The sequence below is a fragment of the Sinocyclocheilus grahami genome, unplaced genomic scaffold (assembly GCF_001515645.1).
Source record: "Sinocyclocheilus grahami isolate Dianchi unplaced genomic scaffold, SAMN03320097.WGS_v1.1 scaffold387.1, whole genome shotgun sequence".
NCBI classification, from domain to species: Eukaryota; Metazoa; Chordata; class Actinopteri; order Cypriniformes; family Cyprinidae; genus Sinocyclocheilus; species Sinocyclocheilus grahami.
In genome coordinates, this window is record NW_015505566.1 from 294,896 (window position 1) to 310,593 (window position 15,698).

Here is a 15,698-nt window from a genome sequence, read left to right on the forward strand (position 1 = left end):
AATAATATTACTTTTTGCAGTAACTAGTAGTGTAACTAATAAGATTTCAGTAATAATATTACAGTTACCATCCACAAAACAGCTTGTTACTTACCTTACTGATTTGAAATCCGTCAATCCAATAATTCCTAGATTTATTTTCATAATTTTCATGACTCGCACAGGCACACAAAGTCACCAGTGCATCAGGAAAGCTTGAAATATGGAAAAGCTTACATTCAAGGGATGGAAATATTGCCATTACAGTGATTTTGTCAAGAGAACAGCTGATCTGAACACAGATGTGTAAGTTGTGGCATTACTTTCCTCTGGCATTACATGGCTTGCCCCTCTGATCCCAATATAAATTATATTACAATATTATAATATTACTATATTAAAAATCTTATGAACTTAAGTGATTTCTTTTGATGAAACACTTCATGAAATATAATCATATTTGGGTAACAGAGAAATTATAGCTACAATTAGCTTCAAGCTACACATGAGATTAATACAACACTTTTACTTAAAAGTCACTATCAATCACTATTGAGTGTTTGTAATAACTTCAGACTGCGATCCCATGTAGAATTTGGTCAAATGATGAGGCAGAAATATATTGTTAGTAACATTTTAGAAGAATTTTCTGGGGAAGATACACAATGTAACATGTAACTAATTACTGTTGCCAGATAGTAATAAGTAATAATATTACTTTTGAAAGGAGTAACTGTAGTAACGAGTAATAAATTACATTTTTGGAGTAACGAGCCTAACACTGGTCTTAATATATAGGCCGTCTGTCTCATTAATGATAATCTAACGATAAAAGAAATTAGTGAATCACTCGCTGCTCTTGATTGAACTGCTTTTCTTGAATGCTTTTGTGGATGTAGATGTAAAATGAAAAAGGTAATGCAACTATTTGATTTTTTTCTCATATTTGTTCTACTGTTTTTTTTTTTTGCATCTGTTGTTATTTATAACAAAGATCAAATACAAAATAGCTATATTGTGACTATTAATATAGTAATTATTAAGAAAAGAAGTGGAGGAAAAGATGCAACGCTGCAGGTGATTTTGTTTTGGAACCTTCAGAAAACTTTAACTCGATCTTTCTCAAAATTGACTTTGCTGACTCTATCGACTTCAAACAGGTGTAGCTCAGTCATTTTTCGTCAGATTCCAACAAATCATACATCATTTTGAAGGTCTTTGAAAATGAAAATAACTATTTTTTTTCATTGTGACTCATTTTGCCAACACAGGTCACATATTATATATTTTTTTACAATTATTATTAATTATAATTTTTCTCAACTATTTTTTATTTTACTGTAATATTACAATAGTATTTTTTATATTATTATTATTATTGAGCCATATTGATATATAAATCACAAAATTGTGGCCAAATTGTGCAACCTTACAAAAAAGCACAGCAAACCTGGAGTTTTTTTTTAAAATCACATTTTAAAATTGCAATTGCAATTCTCAAATCGTGCAGCCCTAGTTTATCCTCATGGCTGATCTCACAATTCCATTTGGGACCATTAGCTGCTTGAACATCAAACTAGATGAACTGACTTCTGTGAGATTGCAAAGGATTTCAGTACATCACGTTCAAACACATTTTCGTGCATGACACTCATATGATTGCACAGTTACGTAATGCATCACACTCATCTCAATCAAGATAACTTTTGCATGGCGTTTCAGACAGCTGTACCAACCGACAGACTCTAAGATAAGAAAGTACCTCATGAAAGTGGTCCACACAACCCCTAAGACCTACTGACTGCAAAAGACCTGAAATATGTCTTTCCGGAGAACAGCGTGGCATTGTAATCACTGCATTCTATACAATAGCTGACGAACTGCATACCACAAAAGCCAGTGAGGGATGATGGGACACACCTGTGTTTGACAGTGATTGACACCGCCTAGTTCTAATGCTCATTTGATTAACAGCTGCAGGCCACATCACAAGCTCCTTCCCTTAGAGAAATGGGAAGCCATCTTTAACAGCTCCTAAATGTTTTACATGGCCGATGGCAGAATACTGCTGATTTAGCAAGAGATTCAACACTACATAAGGCAGACTGAAGCATTTGTGATCCAGCTGCGAGCACCACAGCCCTCTATAGAGTGCAGCATGCAGGAATGATGTGCTTTTAGGTCAAAAGACTCAAAACCCGTAAACGATTCATAAAGGTTGTGTTCATTTGTGAAGATTATCACGTCATCACTGCAGCGCTCTACAGTGATCTCATGGTAAAGGCAGGAAAAGATACAGACCTGAACGGTTTTCTTGATTCTGTTAGAGGGTCCAGGATACTCCGGAGAATACAAGTCTGTCAGAAACAGGGAGTTGATGAGCGTAGACTTCCCCAAACCTGATTCTCCTGCAGGACAGAGAACGAGAGTTTACATCAGAGACTGCAGAACGTGACGCACTCAGCACTTCTGTTGGCTGGTGAACAATGACCGTGTGGAATTTGAGTCTGGAGATATCCACAGAATCTGAACAGCCATCATTCACACTGTCTCCACTTAAACATTTTGGGTAACTTGTGGTGCTTGCTAAGTCTAGGGCACTATGAAATTCATTTTCATTTTTTCCCCATATTTTTGTCTTCCATTTTAATTTCTCTGAATTCCATTTTAATAGCATCGAAAAGCATTTCATAAAATGTTAACAGTAATAGGGCCCTTTTTCTCTTCTCCAAAATCAGTTTGAATTCTTCTGGATTTTATACAAATAAAAAAAAAAGGTAATCAAAGGAATAAATAAGACAATTGAATAATCTTTTATAATGTTTTTAAAAATCCTTTACAATAAACCATTGCTTTTGTGTCAAATAAAGTGCTGCAAAAAAGAGGTTTGATTATTTGCATACAGCCCTACTTTTCATTTGTTAATCCAATTTGACAAATTCCATGACATTCAGCATTATACAACAATTTTAATAACTGGATACCATGATTCTCTCCATGTCTTCACTAGGCTCCTATAAGGCCCAACATTTCAAATCTATCACACCCGGTGCTTTTTAATGCCTGAGGTGCTGCAGTTTTTCAACTTAAAGTGGTAATATGATGCTTTTTTAAAGATCATTATTTTGTGTATTTGGTGTAACAGAATATGTTGACATGCTTTAATGTTCAAAAAACAATTTTTTCAAATACTGTACATTAACAATTACTGTGGAGAACACACTATTTATTCACTCATACATTTATCTAACACACATACTCAGTCTACACCTCAAATTTGCACATAATATTCAGTACCTGTACATACAAAAACTGTCTATTGTAATATACCTGCACATACAACTGTCAATTTATATATTTTTATTCCTTATTTACTTGTTCTATTTTTTATCTGTGTCTCCAAAAACAGGAAATCAGTCTGGAGGAGTGGCATAATCTGATCAACTCTGACATGAACTTATATGGGGTCGTTCCCTGCCTGCGAGTCTGGGAAATGCAGACGGCATCTGAAATGTGTGAAATTCCATAAAGCACAAGAGAATACAACTATTTAGCTGGACAGATGGAAGGAAATCTAAACAGTCAGAAACTCAGACTATATGATAAAGTACAAACCAGGAGAAGAACCAGAGGGTGTGCGAACCAAGATAAACAAAGAGTATATTCACAAGCTATTATAAACTTTATTATTTTGCCAAGACAAGCTTCAGTATCGCCACTGCTCATACTTTACCTTTAACTCTAAGTGTTCGACTTTAGTACGCAACTCATCCAGCACAGTTTGTGCTACAATACCTCAGATTGCCTGCTTGTTTGGAAAAGGAGTATTTACTTTTCCAACCAATTAGTCACCTGGTGGACAATAAAACTATTATAGAGACTTGAGGATGAGCTCTTTTGACTAGCACTACTGTTCAAAAGTTTAGGGTCAGTAAGCTTTTTTAAAAATATTTTTGAATGAAGTCTCTTCTGCTCACCAAGGCTGCATTTATTTGACCAACAATACAGTAAAAACAGTACAATTGTGAAACATTATTACAATTTAAAATAATTGTTTTCTATTGTAATATATTTTAAAATGTAATGTATTCCTATGATCAAAGCTAAATTACTAAAAAATTTATAAAACTAAAATTAATTAATAAAAAATGTTTTTTTTTGTGCCCCTTAGGGGAAACTACTCTAGTTTTGCAGCAGTAAGGCATAACACATACAATGTCACATGATCCTTCAGAAATCATTAAAAAAATAGTTGTCTATAATATTTGCCCACTGGTTATTTATCCAGACAACGTTTCATTAAATTTACCGTTTGCATTTTTTTGCATTGATAACAAGCTTTCATGGGTGCGGTTGCCAGATGTGAAGAAATCCCCCAGTTTCTCTTAAATCGATATATTTACTATCCATTGGTTTAGTGACGTGACATGTGACGTGACATGTGGCCAAGTATGGTGACCATACTTGGAATTAGTGCTCTGCATTTAACCCATCCAAAGTGCACACACACAGCAGTGAACAAACACACACCGTGAACCCACACCCGGAGCAGTGGGCAGCCATTTGTGCTGCGGTACATTCACTCCCCCCACCTACAATCCCCACCGGTACGAGACTCGAACCCGCAACCTTTGGGTTACGAGTCTGACTCTCTAACCATTAGGCCACGACTTCCCACATTTACTTCCCACATTTACTTAATCATCCCAACCTGGCAGCCATGCACACGCACTCTTTCTACATTATGGAAAAAGTGCTGATGAGCTGAAAACACCAGCAATCCTGTAAGTTGATGTTTAGTGATCTCCGATGAGATATTCTGCTAAATTAAAGTGTAATATAGCCAGTCTGTTTTCCTTCACGAGGCCGTTAGTGCTGTTATGATATCATACGAGTTGATATTGACTTGATTTACGCTTATGTGAAAGTGTAATAATTGAGGAAATTAAAAAACAACAACTTTTGAACAGTAGTGCATGTCAGAACACCTTAGCATTCACCTAGAAAATTCCTTGGCAACCCTAAAAACTGCTCGGAGCACATTAGCAACTGCACAGCAGCACTATGGAACCCTCCAGTATTGTGTCAAATCTAGTTTGTAATGTGCTAAAAAAAAAAAAAAAAAAGGTAACTTATCCCACTGTTAAACAAATATATTGCTGACATTTGATGCATAAGTCTCCAACAACAAGTGACTTTTTCACAGAACAATTCCTCTAAGCATCCGAGAGTGATCCATCAGCTGGATGCGCGGCAACGTGGTTCCTGTAAGGCCTGGAACAAAGAGGACAGTGTGAAGGAAACTGGATGCATGTTGGCACAGAGCAATGCTGGGCTTCTCTCCTGACCTTTAACAAGTGCCCAACCCAGCGCCACTTCCACAGCACGTAAAACACGGAGAGAACCTTCAAACAAAGAAAAGCTTCTTTCAAATCCGAAATGTTTTCCAGAAGGGCAGAACAACAGTGACCTCACCATCGCAACAGATACGTCTTCCACTCACTGCCTGGAGAGATGCAAAAGCAACTGCTATCATTGAGCAGAATGAGGAAAAACCCAACAGGATTTATTTTGCTTGCTGAATGTAGTTTTTGAAACAGGCCCGTGGCCTTGTGAAAACAGTGAGTGAAATATGGTCTTCTTTAAAATGTCATTATTAATTAGGGAAACAATAAAAGCAGGCAGCGAGTGGCGGAGCGAAGCAGGCACTGGGATGCACTTCTGCCGTTCTCTGGAGTGAAACCAGCACAGCAGAGAGACCAGAAAAGCGGCCACGATGGTGGAGTTACTGCTGGGAGACATATGATACTGAATACAGGCCTGCCAGAGTGAAGAATGTCCCTGCTGGAAGAAACTCGCATAAAAAGAAGAAGATCTTGTGGAATCGTGGCTTGCAGGAGTTTTTATAGTATCGTAACTTGCAGCTGTTCAAGGAAACTCATTTAGTACAAATGTTTTAAAGGGACAGTTGGACAAAACTCGCTCATGTCATGGCAAACGTGTATGAACTTTTATTCTACAGTGGAACACAAAGTAGTTATTTCCATACAGTGATAGTGGATGTGCACAAGTGCTGCCAATCTCCAAGTAAAAATGCTGCTGCAATGATAACATTTTATGTATGTCTTGATAGATTCAAGAGCTGCACCCATGAGTTGTATGAACTACTTTCATGGTTCTTCTTTATTCTTTTTGCAGCTTCACAGCATCCATTACCATTCACTTTCATTGTATAGAAAGGACCAATGTGAATATTCTGCTGCTGCTGCTTCTGTGTTCCACACCGGGTTCAAACTTAACAGATGCCATAAATCCTCTCAGCAGACCTTGTTTAGATTAAGAATGTTAGTCTAACTGAGTTGTGTCTACTAGTAAAGAAATTAATTGGACATTTTCAGCTTAAAATTTACCACTATAAGTACATATTGTGTATGATTTTTAATATTTAATTTTCCCCTTCTCATGATGCATATGTGAAATATTAAGCTTTCAAAATTAAAATATGAGGAACAACATGACAATGCAATTATGAAAGGTGCACTTTCATTTTATGTGACTAAAACAATAGACCTATGTTGTCTACAAATATGCTAGAAAAAAACAGCTAAATGGTGTAAATAATGTGAAATACTGTTTACGGTTGGTCAGTTTTCCCTGTTTACTTGCCATTGACAGATTTGGCAGAAAAGTACATTTTGGAAACCAGTTCCATGTAGAAAGAAAGCTATAGGGGTTTGGAGCAACATGAGGGTGAGTAAATGACAACAGATTTTTGCGTGAACTTTTCATTTAAGCAGTTAAGCACTGAATCACTTCTCACAAGAGATCTGAGTGTGCATGCGGAGTTTAGCATTGAGGAAAGAGAGAGAGACATTGATAGATGAACAGAAAGGTGACTATGGGCAGAAGGTTTGTCATGTTAACACCAGAGATAATTATAGAGTCCTTCATTGAACTCTGCATCAAGAATGATGACAGATCAGGGCTTTCCTGTCACCCGCCCAAAAATGCCAAACTGCAGTATCTGTAACCCGCCCTGTCTCTGTGCATTATGAAACTCATTGTTTGTGCTGTGTCAAATCCTTACAGAACTGCCCTTAGCAGATGAAAAACAACACAACACGTATCCACCTGTATTTCACAAAATTAACCATTACTGAACACTCTTCGCACACAGCAAACTCTACATTAGGGCCCAACTACTGCAATCGGGGAAATCTGAACAAGAGGCATTGAGTGTTATGGAAAGTCCGTGCAGAGAGCAAGGTGAGTGTCCTGCCACTGGAGAAGTTCAGCCCAAAGCCCACCACGAGGATCGGTGAGGGTCCGGCTCGCTTCCTTTAAAGGAAATATCCCACAGCTGTGTAAACCAGGGGGCTTATTCCAGAGGAACTCCTCATCGCATGACAGGGGTGGGGGGAGCTGGGAAGCAGGAAAAGCTTGGGACTGCACTGGGAGGGACAGAGTTTACTACGAAATGCCAAAGAACTTTCACTGGCACAGATAAAACCAGAACGCAGGAAAAATACCTATTTTCACTCATTCTCTGCTATAGGAGAAGAGGAATTGTATAAACTTGTCAAATCATCAAAACCAACAACATGTATGTTAGACCCTATTCCATCTAAGCTACTAAAAGAGGTGTTTCCAGAAGCCATAGATCCTCTTCTGAATATTATTAATTTGTCAATGTCATTAGGATATGTCCGAAAATTCTTCAAACTGGCTGTTATTAAGCCTCTCATTAAAAAAACACAACTAGATTCCAGAGAAGTAGTTATTTACAGACGATCTCAAATCTCTTTTTTCTGTCAAAAAATACTAGAAAAGGCAGTATCCTCTCAACTATGTTCCTTCTTGGAGAGAAATGGTCTCTGTGAGAATTTCCAATCGGATTTAGACTGTATCATAGTACAGAGACTGCTCTCATCAGAGTTACAAATTACCTGGTCTTATCATCCGATTGTGGCTGCATTTCTCTATTAGTGCTACTGGATCTTAGTGCTGCGTTTGACACTATCGGAAAATTCTTCAAACTGGCTGTTATTAAGCCTCTCATTAAAAAAACACAACTAGATTCCAGAGAAGTAGTTATTTACAGACGATCTCAAATCTCTTTTTTCTGTCAAAAAATACTAGAAAAGGCAGTATCCTCTCAACTATGTTCCTTCTTGGAGAGAAATGGTCTCTGTGAGAATTTCCAATCGGATTTAGACTGTATCATAGTACAGAGACTGCTCTCATCAGAGTTACAAATTACCTGGTCTTATCATCCGATTGTGGCTGCATTTCTCTATTAGTGCTACTGGATCTTAGTGCTGCGTTTGACACTATCGACCACAACATTCTTTTGAGTAGACTACAAATTTATGTTGGCATTAGAGGAATTGCATTGGCATGGTTAAAATCTTACTTATCTGACAATCATCAATTCATAACAGTGAATAAAGAGGTATCATATCGATCACAAGTACAGTATGGAGTGCCACAAGGCTCAGTATTAGGACTGCTGCTTTTCACGCTTTACATGTTACCCTTGGGAGATATCATCAGGAAACACGGTGTTAGTTTTCACTGCTATGCTGATGATACTCAGCTCTATATTTCTTTGCGGCCTGACGAAACACTTCAATTCACAAAATTAACGGAATGCACAGTTGATATAAAAAATTGGATGACTAGTAATATCCTACTGCTAAATTCTGAAAAAAACAGAGGTATTATTTATTGGACCAAAAACCTCTGCAAGTAATACCTTGGAACACTGTCTAACACTTGATGGCTGCTTATGAACCTAGGTGTGCTATTTGAAAACAATCTTTCTATTGAAAACCATGATTCTAGCATTAAAAATATATCTAAATTATGACCTATGCTCTCAATGTCAAACGCAGAAATGTTAATTTGTGCGTTCATGACCTCAAGGTTAGATTATTGTAATGATTTATTGGGTGGTTGCTCTGCACACTTAATAAACAAACTCAGCAGCTAGAGTTCTCACTAGAACCAGGAAATATGACTATATTAACCTGGTTCTGTCAACACTGCACTGGCTCCCAATTGAACATTGAATAAATTTCAAAATCTTGCTAATTACTTATAAAGCCCTGAATGCTTTAGCTCCTCAGTACTTGAGCAAGCTCATATTGCATTATAGTCCTTCACGTCCGCTGCGATCTCAAAACTCTGGCCATTTTATAACACCTTGAATATCGAAATCAACTGCGGGTGACAGATCCTTTTCCTATTTAGCGCACAAACTCTAGAATAATCTACCTAGCGTTGTTTGGGAGGCAGACAGACTCTTGTCAATTTAAATCTAGATTAAAGACCCGTCTCTTTATCCTGACATACACATAATACACTATCACATTTCTATAATTCAAATCCGTTAAAGGATTGTTAGGCTGCATTAATTATGTCAACGGTAACCGGGAACACTTCCCATAACACCCGATGTACTCGCTACATCGTAAGAAGAATGGCATCTACGCTAATATTAGTCCGTTTCATTCTTATTCCGAGGTCACTGTAGCCATACCGATCCAGTCAATATCCAGATTAGATGGTGGATCAGCACCTAGAGACGACCTCTACAGCCCTGAATATCAGCGGAGACCAGGTCAACTAGATAAGCACTAGAGATCCCCTGTGAAGACCTCGTCATCTCGACGACCATCGGCACAAGACCACAGGAACCAGACGAGTCCTCTGCTCAATCTGACGTGCGTTGCAGCCTGGAATTAAACCATGTAATGCTGGTTTCGTCTGGCCAGAGGACAACTGGCCCCCCCGACTGAGCCTGGTTCTCCCAAGGTTTTTTCTCCATTTCTGTCACTGATGGATTTTTGGTTCCTTGCCACTGTCGCCTTTGGCTTACTTAGCTGGGGACGCTTAATTTCTGGCAATATTGTCGGCTTGATTGATTGCACAGACACTATTGGAAGAGAACTGAACTGGATGATGACATCACTGAATCAGCAATGAACTGACTTTAACTGAAAAATTGACTGTTATTGTCCTCTTGCATTATTGACAAATTATTTTCCTGCTTGACACTGTAAAGCTGCTTTGACACAATCTGTATTGTATAAAGTGCTATACAAATAAAGGTGACTTGACTTGACTTATGTGTGATGCCAGAAAGAACACTTTAAAAGTAAACTTCACCCAAAATAAAAAAATTAAAATTTGGGGAGCTACAACATGCAGAAGTAAAAATATTTTGTGATTAAAGACTTATTTTTCTTATACATTTATAAAGCCCTGAATGCTTTAGCTCCTCAGTACTTGAGCAAGCTCATATTGCATTATAGTCCTTCACGTCCGCTGCGATCTCAAAACTCTGGCCATTTTATAACACCTTGAATATCGAAATCAACTGCGGGTGACAGATCCTTTTCCTATTTAGCGCACAAACTCTAGAATAATCTACCTAGCGTTGTTTGGGAGGCAGACAGACTCTTGTCAGTTTAAATCTAGATTAAAGACCCGTCTCTTTATCCTGACATACACATAATACACTATCACATTTCTATAATTCAAATCCGTTAAAGGATTGTTAGGCTGCATTAATTATGTCAACGGTAACCGGGAACACTTCCCATAACACCCGATGTACTCGCTACATCGTAAGAAGAATGGCATCTACGCTAATATTAGTCCGTTTCATTCTTATTCCGAGGTCACTGTAGCCATACCGATCCAGTCAATATCCAGATTAGATGGTGGATCAGCACCTAGAGACGACCTCTACAGCCCTGAATATCAGCGGAGACCAGGTCAACTAGATAAGCACTAGAGATCCCCTGTGAAGACCTCGTCATCTCGACGACCATCGGCACAAGACCACAGGAACCAGACGAGTCCTCTGCTCAATCTGACGTGCGTTGCAGCCTGGAATTAAACCATGTAATGCTGGTTTCGTCTGGCCAGAGGACAACTGGCCCCCCCGACTGAGCCTGGTTCTCCCAAGGTTTTTTCTCCATTTCTGTCACTGATGGATTTTTGGTTCCTTGCCACTGTCGCCTTTGGCTTACTTAGCTGGGGACGCTTAATTTCTGGCAATATTGTCGGCTTGATTGATTGCACAGACACTATTGGAAGAGAACTGAACTGGATGATGACATCACTGAATCAGCAATGAACTGACTTTAACTGAAAAATTGACTGTTATTGTCCTCTTGCATTATTGACAAATTATTTTCCTGCTTGACACTGTAAAGCTGCTTTGACACAATCTGTATTGTATAAAGTGCTATACAAATAAAGGTGACTTGACTTGACTTATGTGTGATGCCAGAAAGAACACTTTAAAAGTAAACTTCACCCAAAATAAAAAAATTAAAATTTGGGGAGCTACAACATGCAGAAGTAAAAATATTTTGTGATTAAAGACTTATTTTTCTTATACATTACATGGCTCCATAAAATCTGGATTAAACCGCTGGAGTCACATGGTTTTACACTTTTTTTGTCCTTGTAAGTACTGTACTGAGTAATATTAATTAGGAATAGGGTTTGGTTTAGGGTTAGTTAGATGTAATTATGCACAATCTCTGCTATTCCTACAGTAACTACAAGTAATGTGTAACAAGGGCACTGTAAAAAGTGTTAGCAAAATCTCTAATTTTATTACATTTGTGCTCCGAATTAAGAAAATTATGACAGAAATTTTTCTCTTTAACAGGAAGAATTATCCATTTACTTTATTATTTACAGTACCCAGCCATTTTATCATATCACTTACAACTGATAAATGAAACCAAAATATACAGGTGCATCTCAATAAATTAGAATGTTGTGGAAAAGTTCATTTATTTCAGTAATTCAACTCAAATTGTGAAACTCATGTATTAAATAAATTCAATGCACACAGACTGAGTGCTGCTGATTACAACATACCTAATCATAATTCAGTATGCAATAAATTTTAACACAAGACCAATCGTAATTCAGTATGCAAATATATGTAAGACACAAACCAATTGCAATTCAGCATGCAATTCAGAAGACCAATATTATTTCGATATGCAAGTAAGCAAATTTGATTTATATAGCACATTTAAACATAGCAAAGCTATCCACTGTGCTGAACAAAGTAAAGGAAAGTTAAATAAAGACAGAATAAAACCAAACAAAACAGACAATAAACAAAATTAGAATGAGTTTAAAATGCTAAGGAGTGGAGATACATTTTTAACTTCGATTTAAAAGTGTTAACAGAAGGTGCAAAGCAGATGTCCAGAGGCAGTTGATGTGAGAAACAAGACCAACTGTAATTCAGTATGCAAACAGATGTCAAATATTGCAGTCTATTTACTGATTGAGTGCAATAGGGGTCAATAGGTGTTTTTTTTTTACTTATCTTAAATTTATATGCTTTTTTCAAATGTAAGTTTTACGTTTATAAAATAAAAAACCCCAGAAATGGCTAGCACACCTAAATGTGAAATGACATTCAAAATATTTAAGGATTACAACAAGTACATTGTTGCTTTACAACCACTGTAAAAACTTAAAATGTGGAAGAAAATCCATCATTTTTCAGCAATCATAAGCAAGTAAAGCTTAAAAAAGCCAATAATCCTTAACAGTAGCTATGTTTCCATTCCATTCGCCGAATTTCGAATAAAAATCCCTTAATTCGCAAAAAAGTTTTTACGCTCGCTCGAGGTGCTTTTTGACTTGCGCGAAAAAGGGTTGAGGCATTTTGCGAATAAATTCCTCTAAGCGCATTTAAAAAGTCATGTGACTTTGCGCTATGGGGCAGCAAAACCTGACTAACCAGCGGACCAATCTCATTCCACAGCATCTGAAATGCTGTTATGGTCATTCGGAAATGCACGAGCAAAGTCTTTCATCAAAGTAGGCTATTTCTGTTATAATTGCCTCCCAGAAATGTCTTACATGACTGCGTTCCCAAACAGCAGCATCCACCTCCAAAAGCAATGACCGCATTCATTGTGTTTCGTCTGCTCGCTCTGAGGCGCAAGTAATTTATTATATATGAAAATTATGATATTCTCCTACTTTTCTTAGTGATTTATAGTGCCAGTTTATCAGGAAGTGATGATTTTGTCCTCTTTGACTTGTTGGATGGAAACAATGCTTGTTCGCAAATGTTTTATGCGATATTCCAGTTTCGCGCATAAGATAAATTCGCAACTTTGGATGGAAACCCAGCTACTGATAATAAACAAATCTGAAAAAGAAAGAAAGAACAGACTTAAATGCCTCTACATCAGCCAAGATCAAGGCCAAACCTTACAAGCGGCTGGTAAACAGGTTAATCAATGGTAAATATTGACTTTCACCAGCATCATGACTCTTTTCTACTGTCAGGCAACAGACACTTCTGAAACCATAGATGAGCCCAGTGTACTTTCCACCGAGAACAGATGGACGGTCTTAACAACAACAACATCTGTGCCTTTATCATCCACAGAGAGAGAGAGAGAGAGAGCTGGAAGTGTTTGACAGCACTGCACTTCTTCAATTACTATGCGATTCTAATCACATGCTGTACCCAACGTGCAGCAGAGGGGGAAACTCCAGGGCGTAGCTGCTCCAACACTCCTCCCAAAATCCTGTGGAGATGGAATTCTGGAATACTGACATGTCAGAAACGCGGCTCCGGCTCTGGATTGTGAGCAGGACGTGAGGTGACCCCAGGTGGGTGTCAGAGCCAGTTTCAGGTTGTGTTGTGTTTGGAGTCTGAAGAGCTGAAGGTGGAGGTAGATACGAGACCTCAGGCCAGGCTGAATGAATGGGATTACAGGAAACTTCCCACCCACTAGGCCACGCTCACACACATGCCAAAGGAGGGGAAAAACCCCAGGTCCATGGGAGAATGCGAAGCACATTTGTTTTGAATGCTCATTTCTTCAAGCCCTGTTCTCTCGTTCTGTTCTGCCATGTGAAATCCATCACTGATGCATTTCAGCGCACAGCTGCCAGCGCCTGGCATGAAGCGGCCCACATGAAACCATATACCGCTAGACACATGAGTGCATATAATCCACATAGCTCTGCATGCTGGATCAACAGACCTCTATTTTTGACCCCGTTTTCATTAACGTTTCATTGAAGCTTTTTTCCATATGTCGCAAATCACAAAAAGACACACAATCTGTTTTTTAAAGGGATAGTTTCATTTATTTGGCACATTCCAATATTTCCAAAGGCAATTGTGACTATCTCACAATTCTGACTTTTTTTCTCATAATTGTGTGATTTAAACTCGCAATTCTGGCTTTTTCTCAGAATTGTGTGACAAACTTGCAATTGCGTGAAATAAAGTGAGAATTTAAGATATAAATATTTAAGATATAAATTTAAGATATAAAGTCGCAATTTTTTTCACAATTTTGACTTTTTTCCTCACAATTACGGGTTTTTCTGACTGCTTTGAGTTATAAAGTCAAATTCTGAGAAAAAAAAGACTGACTACTTTCTTACAATTGTGGGTTTATTTCATGCATTCTGGAAAAAAAATTATGAGATAAAGTCATGCTGCTCCTTTCTATGCACTGAAAGGGAATGAGGACTGTCCAGCTATTATATTTTATTGTGTGATCCACGGAAGTAGTAAATCATTCTGGTTTAGGGTGAGTAAAATGATTACTAGTTTCTTTTTTTGGGTGAACTATTCCTTTTGAAAGTCTGTAAAAAGCTCAAAACTTTGAAAATTAAGAAAAGGTCTAATAGATTTTGCAAAAACGCTGTTGAAGGCTTTGGTTATCAGTGCCCTCAAGTGACAAATGAGCTTTCATTTAAGGAAAAGAGAGAAATTCAATGGCCAGCAGTGGGATAAACAGGACAGAAGATACTCACCGACGACCATGAGAGTGAACTCGAAGCCCCTCTTCACAGACTTTCTGTACACTTGGTTGGGGAGATTTGCAAATCCCACGTACCCCTCAAGGTTCTTCTGTTGCTGTAGACCATAACCAAACACAGTCGATGGCTTTAGCAGGCATGACTGACAAAACACTACAAATGAGAAACACGTAGGCGGCCATCCATCATGACCACAGCTATTAATGTATACGCTCAGACCGACACAAACATTCAAAATCTGTGAAAATGATAAAACCTTTTTACTCAGGTGTTCGAAACTCGTTTCTATCGCACTGTGAAGAAAACTAGCCAACCAATAGGATTGGCATTTTTGGTCACATGCCCAAAAAGTGCTAAGCGACAGTGAACCGCAGAGGAAGAATCTGGCAGTGGCTCTCTTAAATCTGACTGAATTGTTCTCTGATTGATTTGAGAAACACACGTTTGCACACTGCTGTTCTTCTGTATTTTTTTTAATGGATGACCGGGTGTTAACCATATTTTCTACTGATTGAGAGAGGAAATACCGCAGTATATTGACTTGTGCCCTATTTTACTGTCATGATGAGAGAATATTGTCAAAAAATACCACACTAAATAGTGACTAAACATGACCCCTTTTAATACATGTTAACCAGGAGTCGCTCTCATTTATAATCGCGGCATCGTCTGATAAAATCAACATGCATCTACACTAAAGAGTGGCTACGCTATTACTTTTTTGTCTCATGCAGCGTACTGCCTGCGTCTGAGTAACAAACTAAAAAAAAAACAACGAACAAAAAAGTGCATGTGATATTAACAGACGAACTACGCTCATATTTATAATTCCAAACAATCAGTAAGCGACAGGTGCAAGGAAACGCTGTTTTGTACTC

At 38.0% G+C, this 15,698-nt stretch overlaps 1 pseudogene; it reads right to left on the minus strand.

Moving 5' to 3' along the window:
- The window catches only part of LOC107550090 (septin-7-like), a 46,894-nt pseudogene that overhangs the window by 30,491 nt on the left and 705 nt on the right, over positions 1-15,698 (minus strand).